This window comes from Nerophis ophidion, linkage group LG02 (assembly GCF_033978795.1).
Source record: "Nerophis ophidion isolate RoL-2023_Sa linkage group LG02, RoL_Noph_v1.0, whole genome shotgun sequence".
NCBI lineage: Eukaryota > Metazoa > Chordata > Actinopteri > Syngnathiformes > Syngnathidae > Nerophis > Nerophis ophidion.
In genome coordinates, this window is record NC_084612.1 from 20,808,225 (window position 1) to 20,828,857 (window position 20,633).

Genomic DNA, 20,633 nt, shown 5'->3' on the forward strand with positions numbered 1-20,633 from the left:
TGTGTACGTTACCAGAAAATTAATTATATGTATCTGAATATAATAACAATAAATTCATAATTTCATAAGTATTAATTAAGTGTGATTATCAGTTTTTATGATGTAAAAACAAAATGTTAGGGAACATTTTTTTATTTTTTTTAATGGATCAAAATACGTTGTAAAATGGTGACAAAATAATCATTATTCAACGCTACTGTCTTAATTTCATGACATTACAACATATTTTTGCACAATGTTACAAGAAGAAAATCAAGTTGCTACAAATGCGATAGTACATTTGCACACATCTTTAATTATAATTGGCGAATAAAGTTGTAAAATGTAAACATGCTGTAAATGCACTATATTGAGCTGTTTGTGATATGTTGTCATATTCACATGCAAGTTAACCACAGTATTAGAAATAAAACACGCCTTAAACTGCGACGGCAATAACACTGTTGAATTGATAAATAGGCAGCACGGTCGATCTACGTTCCCATCCTCACCTATGTTCATAAGCTTTGGGTTATGACCGAAAGGACAAGATCACGGGTACAAGCGACCGAAATGAGTTTCCTCCGACGTGTGGCGTGTCTCTCCCTTGACAGATAGGGTGAGAAGCTCTGTCATCCGGTAGGAACTCAGAGTAAAGACGCTGCTCTTCCACATCGAGAGGAGCCAGATGAGGTGGTTCGGGCATCTGCTCAGGATGCCACCCGAGCGCCTCCCTAGGGAGGTGTTTCGGGCACATCCGACCGGCAGGAGGCCACGTTCAATCAATCAATCATCAATCAATTTTTATTTATATGGCCCTAAATCACAAGTGTCTCAAAAGGCTGCACAAGTCACAAAGACATCCTCGGTTTATATCCCCAATAAGGGCAAATAAACGTTGGGAAGACTATGGCCTGGGAACGCTTCGAGATCCCCCGGGAGGAGCTGGACCAAGTGACTGGAGAGAGGAAAGTCTGGGCTTCTCTGCTTAAGCTGCTGCCCCCGCGACCCGACCTCGGATAAGCGGAAGAAAATGGATGGATGGCAACACGGTTGACGTGGGGTTAGTGCCTCTGCCTCACAATACGAAGGTCCTGGGTTTGATCTTGCGCTCAGGACCTTTCTGTGTGGAGTTAATATGTTCTCCAAGTGACTGTGTGGGTTCCCTCCGGGTACCCCGGCTTCCTCCCACCTCCAAAGACATGCACCTGGGGATAGATTGATTGGCAACACTAAATTGGCCCTAGTGTGTGAATGTGAGTGTGAATATTGTCTGTCTATCTGTGTTGATTGATTGATTGATTGATTGATTTATTGATTGATTGATTGATTGATTGATTGGTTGGTTGGTTGATTGATTGATTGATTGATTGATTGATACTTTTATTAGTATATTCCGCAGTACAGTACATATTCCGTACTATTGACCACAAAATGGTAACACCTGAATACGTTTTTCAACTTGTTTAAGTCGGGGTCCACGTTAATCAATTCATGGCAGGTTGGCCTTGCAATGAGGCAACTTGTCCAGGTCAGGTGTACCCTGCCTTCCGCCCGAATACAGCTGAGATAGGCTCCAGCGGATCCCCGCGACCCAGAAAGGGAGAAACGGTAGAAAATGGATGGATCAATCAAACGATCAATCAATCAATCAATGTTTATTTATACACCCCTAAATCACAAGTGCCTCAAAGGGCTGCACAAACCACAATGACATCCTCGGTAGGGCCCACATAAGGGCAAGGAAAATCTCACCCCAAGTGGGAAACACCCCCCCGAGTGGATCTAACATGATATTGTGAAAGTCCAATCCATAGTGGATCTAACGTAACCGTGAGAATCAAGTCCAAAGTGGATCCATTATAGTAGCAAGAGTCCCATCCAAAGTGGAGAGATGTCCCCAACCGATACACAGGCGAGCGGTCTCTCTTGGGTCCCGACTCTGGACGAGCGGTCCATCCTGGGTCCTGACTCTGGACAGCCAGTACTTCATCCATGGCCATCGGACCGGACCCCCTTCCACAAGGGAGGGGAGGACATAGGAGAAAAAGAAAAGAAACAGCAGATCAACTGGTTTAAAAAGGGGGTTTATGTAAAGGCTAGACAAGTTCTTAACCTTGTTGGCGGTACCGAACCCCACCAATTTCATATACGCATTCACCGAACCCTTCTTTAGTGAAAAATCAAATGTTTTGGTTTTCTTTCATATTCAAGACAAAGTAATAGGTTTTTGGTAACACTTTAGTATGGGGAACATTTTTTTAAGTAACAAAGACTTAATTTAGAGTTATTTGGACACCAGGGGAACATATTCTAAGTAATAAAGACTTAATTTAGAGTTATTTGGCTAGGGTCAGGGTTAGAGGGTTAGGGTTATTATAAGGCCATGCCGAAAAAGATATTAATAAGTACTTAATAATGACTAGTTAAGAGCCAATATGTTACTAATTTGCATGTTGATAAGCAACTAATTAATGGTGAATATGTTCCCCATACTAAAGTGTTACCATGTTTTGTTTACTGGTGCACAAAATGAACCGTGCATGAAAATCACTTTGTTCAAACAACAAAACCAACACAGTGCATAAAATCGCAATAAATTACACACCTGCAAATCAGTCAGCTGATAGGGAGAAGTTTGTATTTACACGATGTGTCGGGTGTGTTTTGACCTCCGCCGAACCCCTGAGGCCGAGTCACCGAACCCCTAGGGTTCGATCGAACCCAGGTTAAGAACCACTGGGCTCGAGTATACAAATAAGTTTTAAGCTGAGACTTAAATGCCTCTCGATGGATGGAATTCATAAATAACATATTTTTTTATGTTTAATATTATTTTTATTATTATTATTATTATTTATTAATTGTTTTGACATATTTATTTGTATGTGTTTTCATGTAGTATTTTACAACTACAGCGCAACATTTGGGCGGATGGAACCCCCTTTATTAACCAACAGCGCTCTTTAGCGGCGGCTGTTATACTGAAATGCTCTACTCTCCCTCGGGGTGTCGCTGTTGCGCCAAACATGGTCCGACTTCCTCAGACACTCGCGAGGAAGGAGGAAGGAGGAACCCAATCCCGGAAGCTGTGACAACAATAATGCTGGATGGGATGTGTCGCTACCTCGTCTGCGGTCTCAGAGCTGGAGTTTACCTTTTTGTCAAGCGTTCAAAAATGAATTTAAAAGGCGTCCCTATACGACTATGTGAGCAATTTTGAGGTAGGTGGCTTGTCTGTCATCATATAATATTTCGTACGTATTCCTCGTACGCGTACAATAGCAGCATGCTATCTCGCTAGCCTGTTAGCAAGTAGCCCAGGTAGCATAGTGGACATGACAAGATACTCTTCTTCTTTTCTTAGATTGACTTGCTTTGGTGATGGCGAAAATTTGTACTCCCACAAAGCATTTAGAGAGAGTCAGCATGGCGGGAGGTCACAACCGGCATAAATAGATGGCAATTACCCTGACAGATGACAAACGAGAAGGTCGATGAATGGAGTACCTCCAATCTCAGTGCTGCTTTGCTGTGTAACGTTTTGAGTTCGGATCTGTGGGACCCGGTTTCAATTTTGTATAAAAGGAAAAATGATACAACTATTTCATTTTTCATACTGACATTCATTTAGTTTGGTTCATTTTTCCGAGAAGAACATATATCAGAATACATATTAAATTAAAGCTGCAAGCAGCAATGGACGGGACCGACTTTTGCTCGTGTTTCCTGCCTTTACCCATTAAACATATCTTTACCTGCACATTACCTACCTTCCCTGCATCCTGGGGTCACACTGGTGCTTCTTTCTTCCACCCATACATGCTGGTGCTTCCTGCCATCACCCAGACAACATATATTTACCTGCACATTACCCACCTTCTCTGTATCACATATTAAAGGCCTACTGAAATTAGATGTTCTTATTTAAACGGGGATAGCAGGTCCATTTTATGTGTCACACTTGATCATTTCGCGATATTGCCATATTTTTGCTGAAAGGATTTAGTAGAGAACATCGACAATAAAGTTCGCAACTTTTGGCCGCTAACAGAAAAGCCCTGCCTTTACCGGAAGTCGCAGACGATGACGTCACCCGTTGAGGGCTCCTCACATCCTCACATTGTTTTGAACGGGAGCCTCCAACAAAAAGAGTTTTTCACACCGAGAAAATGACAATTTCCCCATTAATTTGGGCGAGGATGAAAGATTCGTTTTTGAGGATATTGATAGCGACGACTGGAAAAAAAAAAAGTTAAAAATAAAAACGCGATTGCATTGGGACGGATTCTGATGTTTTTAGACACATTTACTAGGATAATTCTGGGAAATCCTTTATCTTTCTATTGTGTTGCTAGTGTTTTAGTGACGCCAATGTCTCAGCGAAGTTTACGGCAGCTATGGACGGCACAACCTCAGCTTTTCTCCGGTAAGAATCGACTTTTTAACCACAATTTTCTCACCGAAACCTGCTGGTTGACATGTAGTCGGGATCCATGTTTGCTTGACTGCGCTCTGATCCATAGTAGAGTTTCACCTCCAGGAATTTTAAACAAGGAATCACCGTGTGTTTGTGTGGCCAAAGACTAAAGCTTCCCAACTCTATCTTTCTACTTTGACTTCTCCATTATTAATTGAAAAAATTGCAAAAGAGTCAGCAACACAGATTTCCAAAATACTGTGTAATTATGCAGTTAAAGCAGACGACTTTTAGCTGTGTGTGTGTGCGCAGTGCTCATACTTCCTAAAAACCCGTGACGTCTTGCGTACACGTCATCATTACACAACGTTTTCAAGACGAAACTCCCGGAAAATTTAAAATTGCAATTTAGTAAACTAAACCGGCCGTATTGGCATGTGTTGCAATGTCAATATTTCATCATTGATATATAAACTATCAGACTGCGTGGTGGGTAGTAGTGGGTTTCAGTAGGCCTTTAACTTTCCTGCAGAGAGGAAAATCACAACTAAGTCAATTGACCAAAACTGTATTTATTAAATACTCTTCATTCTCTCACAGAGGACTTTTTAAATGAATGAACAAATTAATAGTGTTGCTACCTTTTTGTAGTAACACTTCTGCTGCATACTTTGCATTGATTGATTGATACTTTTATTTGTAGATTGCCCAGTAGAGTACATATTCCGTACAATTGACCACTAAATGGTAACACCCCAATAAGTTTTTCAACTTTTTTAAGTCGGGGTCCACGTTAATCAATTCATGGTACAAATATATACTATCAGCATAATACAGTCATCACACAGGTTAATCATCATAGTATATACATTGAACAGCATATTGCTGTTGTCTGCTGAATATCTTCCCACTTGAAGCCAAACCACCGCCAGATGATGAACCCCCTTCTCTGTATGTTGGGCATTTAATGTTCTTCCTCCATTTGTGATCAGTTTCGCACCATCTCTCTCTTGTATTGTCACAAGCTCCGCTTGATCGACCTGGCTCAGCTAACGTTAGCCATGCTGCTACCTCTCTGATCGGCGACAACTGTGACGCTATACTCGCGAAAGTATGTGACGTATGTAAGAAGGCAGGCTTTTTTTCCGTATCTGTCAGAATGAGAGACGAGGAGGCGTGAGAAACGCCTGTTGTGTGATGCCCGCAGCTAAATGCAACTTGACTTGCCTCAGCTAACGTTAGCCATGCTAACGTTAGCCATGCTAACGTTAGCTCTCGGCGAGAGCATATGACGCTAGGCGCGCGACAGTATGTGACGTATGTAAGAAGGCGGGCTTATTTTACGTCTCTGTGAGTAGGAAAGATGAAAAGGAGTGAGAAACGCCAGTAATGTAATGCACGCAGCTTAAAGCAACGGTGTGAGAACATATAATCGAATATTACGATATAGTCAATTTCTATATCGCACAGAGACAAACCTGCGCTATATCGTATATATCGATATATTGCCCAGCCCTACTTAACCTGCACATTACCTACCTTCCCTGCTTCCTGGGGTCACAGTGGTGCTTCTTTCTTCCACCCATACACGCTTGTGCTCCCTGCCATCACCCAGACAACATATATTTACCTGCACATTACCCACCTTCTCTGTATCACATATTAAATGACCACACACCATACACCCCCTACACTATTCTATGACATATAAAATGTTGGCCCACTGGACCCAGGGCTAATTAAGTGTGGAAATTGATGTTCTGTGTACCACACGCACCCACCCACCCACAGCAGGCCTAGACAGGAGGAGGTACACAGAACATCAGAGGGTCAATTGTGCGAGAAATTGAGAGCAGGCAATGTTGACAAACAATGTTGCAACCTTGTGTGGGAACCACAGGTGCAGAAACACAGAAGAAGAATCCTTGTGGCAGGCAAAAACTGGCAGAGAAATTTTCTGTGCAACGTTCATATTGTTTTTACTGTGCCAGCGTTTGTGGGTCTGATGGGCCCGTTCTATTTTTGTGGCTTTTGATGCCTCACAGTCAAACACTTTTATGTTAAAATACTGAACAGATGTTTACCTTATCCCAATAAACATATGTTTATCGGGATATTGTAAACATAGTTTACCTCATCCCGAGGTAATAAGAGCCAACACAGATAGACAGACAATATTCACACTCACAATCACACACTAGGGCCATGGTAAACATATTGGGATTAGGTAAACATAGTTTACATTATCCCAATAAACGGATATTTATCAATCAATCAATCAATGTTTACTTATATAGCCCTAAATCACTAGTGTCTCAAAGGGCTGCACAAACCACCACGACATCCTCGGTAGGCCCACATAAGGGCAAGGAAAACTCACACCCAGTGGGACATCGGTGACAATAATGACCCAGTGGGACGTCGGTGACAATGATGACTACGAGAACCTTAGAGAGGAGGAAAGCAATGGATGTCGAGGTAAACATCTGTTCAGTATTTTAACATAAAAGTGTTTGATTGTGAGTAGGGGTGTAACGGTACACAAACATTTTGGTTCGGTACGTACCATGGTTTATAGGTCACGGTTCGGTTCATTTTCGGTACAGTAAGAAAACAACAAAATATAAATTTTTGGTTATTTATTTACCAAATTTGTAAACAATGGCTTTATCCTTTTAACATTGGGAACACTTTAATAATTCTGCCCACGTTAAGCACTATTAAACTGCCTTAACGTGTTGCTCAGATTAAATAAAATGACAAAACTTTTCTTCTACACATAAAAAGTGCAACATTAAACAGTTTCATGTCAACTAATCATGCTTAATTTATTACAGCATTTGGGAAGCCTGTAGTTGATTTTTATTATATAAATTTTATATTTGTATGAACATGTGACAGCCGGGACCCTGCCATTCAAACTAGGCTGCTATATTAGATTGATGTAACTATAGCTGAAAAAATAGCACAATAGCAAAAGGAGAGACTATTCATCCCTGAACACCATGGAGTTCATGTAGGCTTAATGATGCAGTTACATTATTATATCAACTATCAGAGACAGAAACTCTTCATTTAACATAATGTCCTTTTTTGCTGCTTCAACACACCTCAATCAACACTGTCCGTAACACACACACACACACACACACCGCAAAATGAGCTAACGTTTCGCTAAAAGCTAATTAGCCTTCTCCTTAAGCCAGGACTGCGAGTGAACTGAGCTGCAGTTTGATTCTAGAAGGTCAACGGGCTCATAGTGATGTTAGTAGTAGTTGACTTGAAAGTGTTTAGTAAAATTTGGGGAGAGTCCGCTGCTCACCTGCTAAACACCTATCTGCTCAACGCTGAAGCGCTGACTACATGCGCTCTGAATACGCACTGCTGATTGGCTGTTACCGCTACGGTTGTAACCAATCAGATGGTTGTGTAGGTGGTACAATGCTGAGTGGTGTGTAGGAGACGGAGGCAGAAAGCAGAGCAGCTTATTACGACTTTAGCATAGGCGGCTACTTCATATGTTCGTGTGGAAACTCGTTCGGTACTCCTCTGCACCGAACCGAAACCCCTGTACCGAAACGGTTCAATACCAATACACGTACCAATACACCCCTAATTGTGAGGCATTAAAAGCAACAAAATGCAATGGGTCCATCAGACCCACAAACGCTGGCTAACAACAATATGAACATTACGCAAGGGTTAACAAAGACGGGTTTAACATCCTTGTGTTTATGAATAGATGATACATATTGTTGGGTGTAGGGAAAACACAAACCCCTCTGCTAACTTAAGTAAGTCACATACCGTGTTTCCTTGAATTACCGCAGGGCATATAGTATGCGCCTGCCTTGAATTAGTGCCGGGTCGAACTCGCTTCGCAAAATAATTAGCGCATGCTTAGTATTACCGCGTGGTCAAACTCGTGACGTCACGAGTGACACTTCCCCTGGTATCATTTTCAAAATGGAGGAGGCTGATTTCAATACCGGTAATTTGAAATCGCATAAAAGGAAGAAGATTAAGAGCTATTCAGTAGGATTTAAGGTCCAAGGTTACATCACACTCAATTTTTTACTGCATGCCTTTGGTAAGTGCCGGAGTGAGAAGAGGTTTTAAAATAATTAGCGCATGCTTACTTTTACCGCATGCCTTTGGTATGCACAGGAGTGGGAAGAGGTTTTAAATGAATTAGCGCCCCGGCGGCAATGAAAGGAAATACGGTATATTAAAAATTAATCAATATGGTGCATTTTCGGACAGTAGAAATCATGTACAAAGTAAACAATTACCTGGTAGTGTACATCAATAAAAACTTGTTTTACTTTTACTTAATTGTACTTAAGAGAACTGTTATTTTAGATTAATATGTCTAAAGTAAAATAGCAGTCATCAAAATATTTACTAGGCGCTGCGGGAAACCCTGATATTAATGCAATATGTGACAATAATGTTTTAATTTAGACACATAGAATCATCATATTGGTTTGATAAAAGTGTTAATTCAAGGTTAAGACAAAATATGTATCGTGACATGGCCTAAAAATATTGAGATATTAATAAAAGGCCATATCGCCCAGTCCTGGTACAAATGGACCCAATAAAGGTCCATTACTGTTAATGATCTGTCATTTAGCTGGGGGCACCCTACAACTACCTCGAGGGAGCCCCGCAGCCCACTTTACTTATTTATGTAATTTGCCTTTTCTTTGGCCCACCCCAATTATGTTATTAATTTTCTCTACCTACAGTAAAAAACAGTATCTATCTTAGGGCTGGGCGATATTGCCTTTTTTCAATATTGCGATATTTATAGGCCATATCGCGATATACGATATATATATATATATATTACGATATTTTGCCTTGGCTTCGAACGAACACTTGATGCATATAATCACAGCAGTATGATGATTCTATGTGTATACATTAAAAACATTCTTGTTAATACTGCAATCGTCAATTGACCAAAAGTGTATTTATTAAAGTTATTAAGCAATGGCACAAACATTCAAGTCATTTCCAAAACATAAATTGCAAGATTGTCAGAGACATTTTAAGTGTCAAATAAAAATGAGCTGCATAATAGGAAATCAAATAGTATTCGTCCTTCACTATGTGGTATGTTACTAAGGTTATGTAATTCTCTTCATTCTCTAGCGAGTGACTTTACAAATGATGCTACATATTAGCAGTAATGCTAATTTTTATAGCAACGCCATAAAAACATATTTGCCACACTTGACAAATTACGGTTGTCTGTTCGACATATTCCCACTTGAAGCCGAACCACCACCAGACGTTGGAAACCCTGCTGTTTTTATTGGGAATTAATTCTTCCTTCATTTGTTACCAAATCCGCAGCATCTTTCTCTCGTACGGCTACGTTAGCAGCTAACGTTAGCCACGCCGCTACGTCTCTGCTCTGCGAGGGCGTGTATGTGACGTATGACGTGACAGTTTGTGACATATGGAAGAATGTGAGCCTGCTTGTCTGTGAGGAGACACAGGAAAGAGCGAGGAGAGCCTGAAGTGTACACCCGCAGCTAAAAGTCCTGCGTAAGAACGTATACTCGAATATTACGATATGGTCATTTTCTATATTGCACAGAGACAAACCCGCGATATATCGTATATATCGATATATCCCCCAGCCCTTATCTATCTATATATTGACAAAAAAAAAACAATGACTTGTGTGTCGTTTGGGAACAGTTTGTAATGGTTATGTTCAGTAAAACTTTTCATGAACTGAACTTACCTGTGTGTTCCTACATTTGTGTTAGACGTCACAGATGAAGAGAGCAGTTATGATTTTTGATTCACAAAATCTAATCTACGGGAGAGAAATCCTCTGCCATTTTCAAGTGGTTTTTTTTTTTGTTGTCAGCTTGAAGCGTCCCTCTGTCTGTGACTCCCTTGTCATCTTGTGACATGAGTGCATGTCTGTTATGATTTTGCGGGCTGGTATCAATGACCACCTTATCTTGCCTGTGATTAGCCAATCCGTAATGTTTTCACCCTAACATTAGCCAATTGTGATTCATCCTACGAACACAAACCAATCACCATGGAGTTTCTCCGTCTGTATGGACGTTCTCATTTATCAAGGTTATTATATTTTTTCTATTTTTTTTTTGGCCTGGATTCGCAGTCTGTGTTCTCTCTTTGTGGCTTTGATGTTAGCTACCTAGCTAGATGGGTCTAAAAGTAGTTAAGCTACAGGAAAAGATATGTGTTAAAGTAGCTAAGCTACTGCCAAGATACTTGAAAATGTAGTTAAGCTACGTAGCTTAGCTACATGTAACTTGTTACGGCCCATTACTGTATATAAAGCCTATTATTTGTGCACTACTGACAAGTGATACATCGAAAATTTGACCATCGAAAAAATACTTTGATAACCGAAAACCATGCTACATAACCCGGATGTAAACAAAACGCATGCCATTGTATGAAGCGTTGCCAGCATGTCTGCGATGTCGACGTGATGTATATGTGTGTGTATATATATATATATATATATATATATATGTATGTAGGTGTGGGAAAAATCACAAGACTACTTCATCTCTACAGAACTGTTTCATGAGGGGTTCCCTCAATCATCAGGAGATGATTGAGGGAAAATCTCCTGATGAAAATCTCCTGATGATTGAGGGAACCCCTCATGAAACAGTTCTGTAGAGATGAAGTAGTCTTGTGATTTTTCCCACACCTACATATTGCGCTCTACCACGGTATCAAGCACTATTCTCTGGATAATCCAATCAAGACATATATATATATATTTATATATATATATATATATATATATATATATATATATATATATATATATATATTAGGGGTGTAACGGTACGTGTATTTGTATTGAACCGTTTCGGTACGGGGGTTTTAGTTCGGTACGCGGGTGTACCGAACGAGTTTGTGAAAAAAAGTCTTCACAAGCTGCTCTGCTTTCTGCCTCTGTGTCAGCACTCAGCATTGATCCACCCACACAACCATCTGATTGGTTACATACAAAGCCAATCAGGAGTGTGTATTCAGAGCGATGTAGTCAATGTTTCAGCGTGGAGCAGATATGTGTTTAGCAGGGGAGCATAACACAGCGTACTCTCCCCAAATTATAAAAAACACCTCCCAGTCACAACAACTATTAGTAACATCACTCTGAGTCCGTTGACCTTCTAGAAACTTAAACCCAGCTCGCAGTGAAGGCTAATTAGCTTTTAGCGTAAAGTTAGCTCATTTTGTGTGTGTGTGTGTGTGTGTGTGTGTGTGTGTGTGTGTGTGTGTGTGTGTGTGTGTGTGTGTGTGTGTGTGTGTGTGTGTGTGTGTGTGTGTGTGTTAGGGGGCAGGAAAGCCCTGTCTGTCTGTTATTTCATTGAACTCCATGGTGTTCAGGGATGAATAGTCTCTCCTATTGCTATTGTACTATTTTTTCAGCAATAGTTACATTAATCATTAATAATGTAGCAGCCTAGTTTTGAATGGCAGGGTCCCTGCTATCACATGTTGTTAAAAATATAACATTTACATAATAAAAGTTAATTACAGGCTTCCCAAATGCTGTAATAAATTAAGCATGATGAGTTGACTTAACACTGTTTAATGTTGCACTTTTTATATGTAGAAGAAAGGTTTTGTCATTTTATTTAATCAAAGCAACAACTTGAGGCAGTTTAATGTGGATTAACGTGGGCAGAATGATTATAGTGTTCCCAATGTTAAAAGGATAAAGCCATTGTTTATAAATTTGGTAAATAAATAACAAAAAAAATTTACATTTTGTTGTTTTCTTACTGTACTGAAACCGAAATTGAGACAACATTCACACTCACATTCACACACTAGGGCCAATTTAGTGTTGCCAAACAACCTATCCCCAGGTGCATGTCTTTGGAAGTGGGAGAAAGCCGGAGTACCCGGAGGGAACCCACGCATTCACAGGGAGGACATGCAAACTCCACACAGAAAGATCTCGAGCCGGGGATTGAACCCAGGACTACTCAGGACCTTCGTATTGTGAGGCAGACACACTAACCCCTCTGCCATCGTGAAGCCCATCTTTTCAATCATTTAAAGTTAATTTATATAGCCCTTAATCACGGGTGCCTCGAAGGGCTGTACAAATCACAATGACATCATTCATTATAATGTGAAAGTCCAGTCCATTGTGGGCAAGCAGAGGTTTGAAAGAGGTTTCCATCCAAGTCATAGAGGAGTGGTCCACACTAGGTCCTGACTTTGAACACCTAGCAGAAAGTAATGGAGAAAATAGTTTATGAACAGGTTGATGGATACCTTGCTACTAATAAACTAATGTACAAATTCCAATCCGGCTTCAGAACTAACCACTCCACTGACACATGCCTTCTCTATCTGACCGACCACATCAAACATGAGGTGGACGCGGGAAAATACTGCGGCATGGTCATGCTGGACATTCAGAAGGCCTTTGACACCGTTAACCACGCTATACTGTTGGATAAGCTCCGAGCAATCGGATTCGACGAAACCTCATCAAGCTGGATGCAATCTTACTTGGAGGGGAGGAAACAGGTGGTAGAGGTGAACGGCACCATGTCCCCTCCCCTCTCAGTAAGCTGTGGAGTCCCCCAAGGCAGTATACTAGGACCTTTACTGTTCCTAATATACGTGAATGACATGCCATCAGCATGCCACTGTGAATTGTTCCTGTATGCGGATGACTCGGCCCTGCTGGTATCCGGCAAGGACAAGTCACAGGTGGAACAAATCCTCAGTGCTGAACTCCTCAATATTTGCACCTGGCTCGCTGACAACAAGCTATCCATACACTTAGGTAAAATGGAATCCATCCTATTTGGGTCCCATATCAAACTTAAGAAGGTCAGTGACTTCACTATAAAAGTGGGTGACATTGTTATCACCAGGAAGGATGAGATCACCTACCTAGGTTCCATTCTAGAGGCTAATCTTTCCTGTGATAAAATGCCAACCAAGGTGATCAAAAAGGTCAACCAAAGAACGAGATTCCTCTACAGAATCTCCTCTCTGGTCAACAAAAGCACCTTGAGGATTCTAGCGGGAACTCTCATTCAACCCTTCTTCGATTACGCTTGCACCTCCTGGTACCCGAGCACCTCCAAAACCCTCAAATCTAGACTCCAAACATCCCAGAATAAGCTAGTCCGGTTACTTTTAGACCTCCACCCCAGATCACACCTCAATCCAACCCACTTCTCCAAAGTGGGCTGGCTCAGGGTGGAGGACAGAGTAAAACAATTTGCGCTGAGCCTAGTCTATAAAATCCGCTACACCTCCTTGATACCGAAGTACATGTCAAATTACTTCCTTAACGTAAATGAGCGCCATAACCACAACACCAGGGGGAGCTCCACAAACCACGTTAAACCCAGATTTCGATCAAACAAAGGTCTTAACTCATTCTCTTTCTATGCCACATCAATGTGGAATGCACTCCCAACAGGTATAAAAGTAAGTGCATCTCTATATTCCTTCAAAACCGCTCTAAAACAACACCTCCAGGCAACTTCAACACTTTACTAATACCCTCCTCCATTCACATCCCATCTCCCCGGATTATAAACAACTCAAATGTACTTCTAATGTATATACTTGTTCTTATGCTATGTGAACTCACTATGTTCTCTGCTGGCTGTACATATCCTACTAAATAAGACCTACACTGTTTCAATGTCCACATTTCTCTGTTGATGCAATTGTTGATGACTGAAGTTCTGATATCAACCAAAGCTCCTCATCCCACCCCCCGGATTGTAAATAATGTAAATAATTCAATGTACATACTATGATGATTAACTTGTGTGATGACTGTATTATGTTGATAGTATATATTTGTACCATGAATTGATTAACGTGGACCCCGACTTAAACAAGTTGAAAAACTTATTCGGGTGTTACCATTTAGTGGTCAATTGTACGGAATATGTACTGTACTGTGCAATCTACTAATAAAATAAAAGTATCAAAAGCACATCATACAGATTTGTATATCTCCAGGGATTATCCGTGGCTCTGGGGGGCAAAAAGAGAGCAAAGCGGCAGGTCAACTGGTAAAACAGAGTCTATTTAAAAGCTATAATATATAGATTAGTGTTAAGGTTGGACTTAAATGCTTCTAACGAGGTAGGATCTCAAACTGTTGCTGGTACGGCATTCCAGAGTAGTGGAGCCCGAATAGAAAACGCTCTAGAGCCTGCAGACTTTTTGGGGGCTCTGGGATATAATTAGGAATGTTTCATCTTAAAACAATTCATGTTTTTGTTTGATTCCAATAATTAGGTAATGATTCGTTACAGAATCAATTTTTGATTTAACACGATTTTCAATTATTTCAAGTAAACTGGTATCTAGACTTTCCTGGATAAATACACATCTTTTTTACTCCGGTAAGGTTGCGTTTCAGGATTTAACTTTGCGTCTAAGCTGCCATGTTTGTTGCTATTGCATGCTCAGTATACGAGTAGCGTGTTTTTCCCCGTCTTTGTCAAAGTATGTCCACATGGTGTATGTGCTAAAAGCTTTATTTATGGTTGTTGGCTTTGGTAAAAGCTTAACTCTTTTAAGTTTTGCTCACATTTGCTTTCTTTTATTTAGACATGCCCAGCTGGTGGTTTTAGAAATAGTCGGAGCAAACATGTGTTTAAGAAATACAAATAATATCAAAATAATATTTAAATGGAAAATAATAAATGTTAAAAGTATGTCGAATAAACTTTTGACCAAGCGATCATTGCAAAATCATGCATTCTTGAGCTCTGATTCCTTTGGAGTTTGAGCTGCATGCATTTCTCGTCGTCGTGTCCACAAATCTTGCTCTCTTTCGCCATTTTTGATAACCTTTCGAGGAACTCTGAAGAAACGTTTATCCTTTCCGCGATTTGAAATGTCCGTACAGCTGAAAACAACACAAGCGCGGGATATTTTTTTTATTCGAGAACTTCGAGGCTAAATGGCGTCTAGTACCTATTGAAAACAGAGCTAGCTTGACCACCACTGGTATTCATTGGGCGGGACGTGACCCGGACTTGACATCAGCAACATCCCAGCAATTGAATACTGTACAATTCGATAATTCCAGTTTTTTAATTCATCCAAGTCTATATTTTTTTATTGTGTGTTTCAGGGGCTTTTTCTAAATTATTGTCCATTTACATATATTTCTACTATCAAATGTTGGTCCTGAGGTTCCACATCACAGAATGTTATTGTGAACCAGGAACATATTAGGTACGTAACGCATTCATTTTTAAAACATAGTTGTCAGCTGAGCTCACCTTTTACAGGCTGGAAGAGTTGCATTCCTTTCTTCTGACAACCACTGACAAAGAGGAAGAACACCATAGTGCGTCTACCCACTATTCATGCATTCCTTTTTACTTACCATTGCTTAGCCAGATTTTTTTGTCATTTTCAAAGTAACATTTTTTCATTTCTGACAGCGACCCATTTGTAATAATAAGTTTAAATGCTGTAAATGAATGGCCATAGTAGTAAATCTGATTACACACTCTTTACTGGGTGTACCTTGGAGCTGAATCTCTTTACATAAAGACAAGGAAGCTGATATAGCGTTGGTTGATTTTGTTTTCATTACAATGTTGACTAGTTTCATTAGCCCTTTTATTTTGAGTGACCAGAACATATATGTTTGTACTGCACTTCATATGTCACAATAAGTTTCAGGTCCATTTCTATGGTTGTCATCGTACTTTTTCTCTCAATAAAATACATGAACCAAAAATCACAAGAAAAAGCAAAACCCACGTGGGACTTTAATCCATCAGCAAGATTTTCAGATATCGCACATTATGACAGTTGGACTTAAGTTTTTTAAAAGTGTATTTTTTACAATTATCGCTGTTAGCCTTAGAAGCATAACGATAAGCTACATTCTTTATGAAAAAACTTACACCGAATATTTATGTTCAGAGTATACTCACTGTGTATATCTGAGAGGTTTAAACCTCATTACTATTGACTTTGTAATGGACATTCACTTTGTCTTTTTTTATTATTGATGTAAACTTGTTACTTCAGCCATATTACACTGAGCAACCAAGACACCAATATTTGTACAAACCCCATTTCCATAAGAGTTGGGAAATTGTGTTAGATGTAAATATAAACGGAATACAATGATTCGCAAATCCTTTTCCACCCATGTTCAATTGAATGCACTACAAAGAAAACATATTTTATGTTCAAACTAATAAACTTTATTTTATTTTTTCTGCAAATAATAATTAACTTAGAATTTCATGGTTGCAACACGTGCCAAAGTAGTTGGGAAAGGGCATGTTCACCACTATGTAACATCACCTTTTCTTTTAACAACACTCAATTAACGTTTGGGAACTGAAGAAACTAATTGTTGAAGCTTTGAAAGTAGAATTCTTTCCCATTCTTGCTTTATGTAGAGCTTCAGTCGTTCAATAGTCCGGGGTCTCCGCTGTCGTATTTTACGCTTTATAATGCGCCACACATTTTCGATGAGAGACAGGTCTGGACTGCAGGCGGGCCAGGAAAGTACACGCACTCCTTTACTACGAAGCCACGCTGTTGTAACACGTGGCTTGGCATTGTCTTGCTGAAATAAGCAGAGGCGTCCATGATATCGTTGTTTGAATGACAACATATGTTGCTCCAAAGCCTGTATGGAGCTTTCAGCATTAATGGTGCCTTCACAAATGTGTAAGCTACCCATGCCTTGGGCACTAATACACCCCCATACCATCACAGATGCTGACTTTTGAACTTTGCGCCTATAACAATCTGAATGGTTATTTTCCTCTTCGTTCTGGAAGACACCATGTCCTCTGTTTCCAAATATAATTTGAAATGTGGACCCGTCAGACCACAGAACACCTTTCTACTTTGCATCAGCCCCTCTTAGGTGAGCTCGGGCCCAGCCAAGCCGGCGGCGTTTCTGGGTATTGTTGATAAATGGGTTTGGCTTTGCATAGTAGAGTTTTAACTTGCACTTACTGTACAGATGTAGCGAGCAACTGTAGTTACTGACAGTGGTTTTATGAAGTGTTCCTGAGCCCATGTGGTGATATCCTTTACACACTGATGTTAGTTTTTGATGCAGTACCGCCTGAGGGGTCAAAGGTCCGTAATATCATCGCTTATGTGCAGGGATTTCTCCAGATTCTCAGAACTTTTTGATGATTTTACGGACCGTAAATGGTAAAATCCCTAAGTTCCTTGCAATAGCTCGTTGAGAAATGTTGTTCTAAAACTGTTGGACAATTTTTATTTACAAAGTGGTGACCCTCACCCCATTCTTATTTGTGAATTACTTAGCATTTCATGGAAGCTGCTTTTATACCCAATCATGGCACTCACCTGTTCCCAAGTAGCCTGCACACCTGTGGGATGTTCCATATAAATGTTTGATGAGCATTCCCCAACTTATCTGTATTTATTGCCACCTCTCCCAACTTCTTTGTCACGTGTTGCTGGCATCAAATTCTAAAGTTAATGATTATTTGCAAAAAAAAATGTTTATCAGTTTGAACATCAGATATGTTGTCTTTGTAGCATATTCAACTGAATATGGGTTGAAAATGATTTGCAGATCATTGTATTCCGTTTATATTTACATATAACACAATTTCCCAACTCATATGGAAACGGGGTTTGTACTTCTTTCCTGTTGCAAGATCACACTTTTTCTTGTCGCCGCTATCAGTCTTTGGTAGTAATACCATTAAAAAATAATAATAATCTATTGTGAATTTAATCTATTAGTTGTTGACTGATCTGAAAATTTGGTAATATTTTTCCTGACATTACACACAATGACAGCATGAACTCTGTTTTTTGTGACGTTCTAATTTTGAGGATACTAAAAAATCAAAACAGGGTGACACATACCCAACACAATGTTAGTGTATTTTTTGCCGTAGTGGCACCCAATGTTGTACATTGGCCCATTAGCTAAGGCCAGAGTCTTGTGTTGTGCCCTCTGACTGGGAACAGTAGACAGCTGGAGGAGCAGCTGCTGCTGCTGTTGCTCTAATGGAGCGCCTCCTTTATTGAGCACAGGAAGAATCAATACTGCATGAAGTTACCAAGGAGTGTATTCTTCCCCTCCTTAATACTGTCTGCTTTGTCTTGTTCAGCAAGAAAATATTAGATTTATAGTTCGTGTTCATCATAATGTATGCACTACTTCCTAATATTTGAGTAATTTGACTAATTAAACATTTAATTTCCCTTTAATTCAACCTCAAAGTGCTATATCAAAAATTCTGCTTTCACGGAAATTGTTATTAGTTTTAAAATGGAGGTTTTGGTTTAAAGTGGTATAGAATTGTTCTACATCTCACAGAAGGGCTTTTTTATTTTCTGTAAAAGTGGTTTTAGGGATAGGCAATAAGGCCTCACATCTATATGGTGTTATATTTTGCTGCCTCCAGCGATAAACATATATCACACAATGTATTATTTAGTAAATAAAATACACTGGAACCCTGTTAAAAACAGGTTACAAAGGCTACACGCCTTGGGGTGATCAAGGGTGATGGGTCAAATGCAGAGAATATTTTTGCCACACCTAGTGTGTATGTGACAATAATTGGTACTTTAACTTTATCTTTAACTCATTTGGCTGCCGGCGTATGCGGTTACATTGCGTCATTTGTGGCTGTACTATTTTGTCAGAACTATGATTAATCTAGTTGTTAATATACTGTTAATATATGGTTGCTTTTTGTTGTAACAAGGTTAAATGTACATTTCTGTTAAAATGTAATAATCATTTATTCTTCTGTTGTTCGGATAATTTACATTAGTTTGAGCGATACTAGACATTTGGATTTGTCCATCACCAACTAGTTACAGGGGTCATACTAATGCTGATTTCGATACTTAAACGATTTCCAAATCATTTAACAATTCCATTTTGATCACGATTGCAATCAAATAAAAACACAGAATGGAGATGTAACAATATCACATTATGTTTTAAATGTTTTCTTCTCTTGGGTGTGATTTAAATCATTTGGAGTTTGCCACTAAAGGGCTCCTGTGTCCAGGGACTTATTTCCTACGTCTGTTAACAGTAACAAAAACGACAAAATATTTTGTACTACTAAAAAAATATCGACCTAATCCCTGTGGCATTGACCTGTATACTGCTTGGTATCATTACTGTCGATATTTATATCGATCCGGTCACCTTTGTTAACATTCAAGAGCCCCAGCTTGCGGTTAGCATATCTTCCTACGTTGTGTAGTGTTGTATGTTTAACTATTCCAGGGATTATACTTGTCAGAAACAGTTTATTTGCCGCCATTGAGGTAGAGATAGCTGACTTTGCACTAGTGGAGGGACAGTAGCTGCTTGCAAGAATGCTACGTTGCGTTAAGGATGTGTTTATTCGCTTGTCTATGACCAATTTGCGTCTCAATATGCATATTACAATATAATAATAGTATTAAAACCTTTATCGTCTGCAAAATTAATATCATTTATATCATATATTGTGTATATCGTGCCACCCTAGTGGTCACATGTCTATACTAGCCAGTTTTGCTGTTTCCCATGAGTGGTCACTATTGACAGGTTTGACTGTATCTTTAAAGTCGTACATTGATTTGCTTTTTGCCATTGGTATTATGTCAAAAAAAAAGATTGAGCATCATGACGCACAACCCTCTGACTTCTTACAATTGTGCATTTGGCAAAGTACTTTGACTTGGGAAAATTAGAAACCATACAATAACCGTCTGAAATGTTAACAATTGTATCGATAAATCATATACTGTCTATAGTTGTAAATTAATACAGATTTTGGATATACAATTGTTTACATATATCAAATTGTGCTGTGGATTAATTTTCCAAAGCAAATAATCTGAACCATGTTCTGGGACTGTTGTGTTTTCTTGCTCTGCTTTGTCTCAGTGGAGGTACAGACCGCAACAATGCCTTCTTAAGATCGCTAGAGCCTCATGCTCCCCTGTTGCAGGATCAGTTTTCAAGAGTCACAAGATGCCAACATAGTCTGTGTGTGTTCGGTCCTAAATGTTCTGTTGTAACCTTGACATTATTGTAGAGTAAAAAACTGCATTTTAAGGCTTTGGAGAATTTGAACGTAAGATTATGATAAATTGCTGTGCAACTATAGTTGGGTGGGGGCATCACTTGGTCATTTATCCACATTCTAGCCAGGACGTCTGTATTTGCCCAGTC

The 20,633-nt window shown here is 39.6% G+C and overlaps 1 protein-coding gene across 1 annotated transcript in view; it reads left to right on the top strand.

Moving 5' to 3' along the window:
* Positions 1-3,030: 3,030 nt before the first annotated feature.
* Positions 3,031-20,633, top strand: part of zdhhc7 (zinc finger DHHC-type palmitoyltransferase 7) — a 28,356-nt gene continuing 10,753 nt past the window's right edge. Inside the window, exon 1 of the mRNA XM_061878825.1 lies at positions 3,031-3,203. The gene's annotated coding sequence lies outside the window, so the exon portion shown is untranslated. The remainder of the gene's footprint in view (positions 3,204-20,633) is intronic.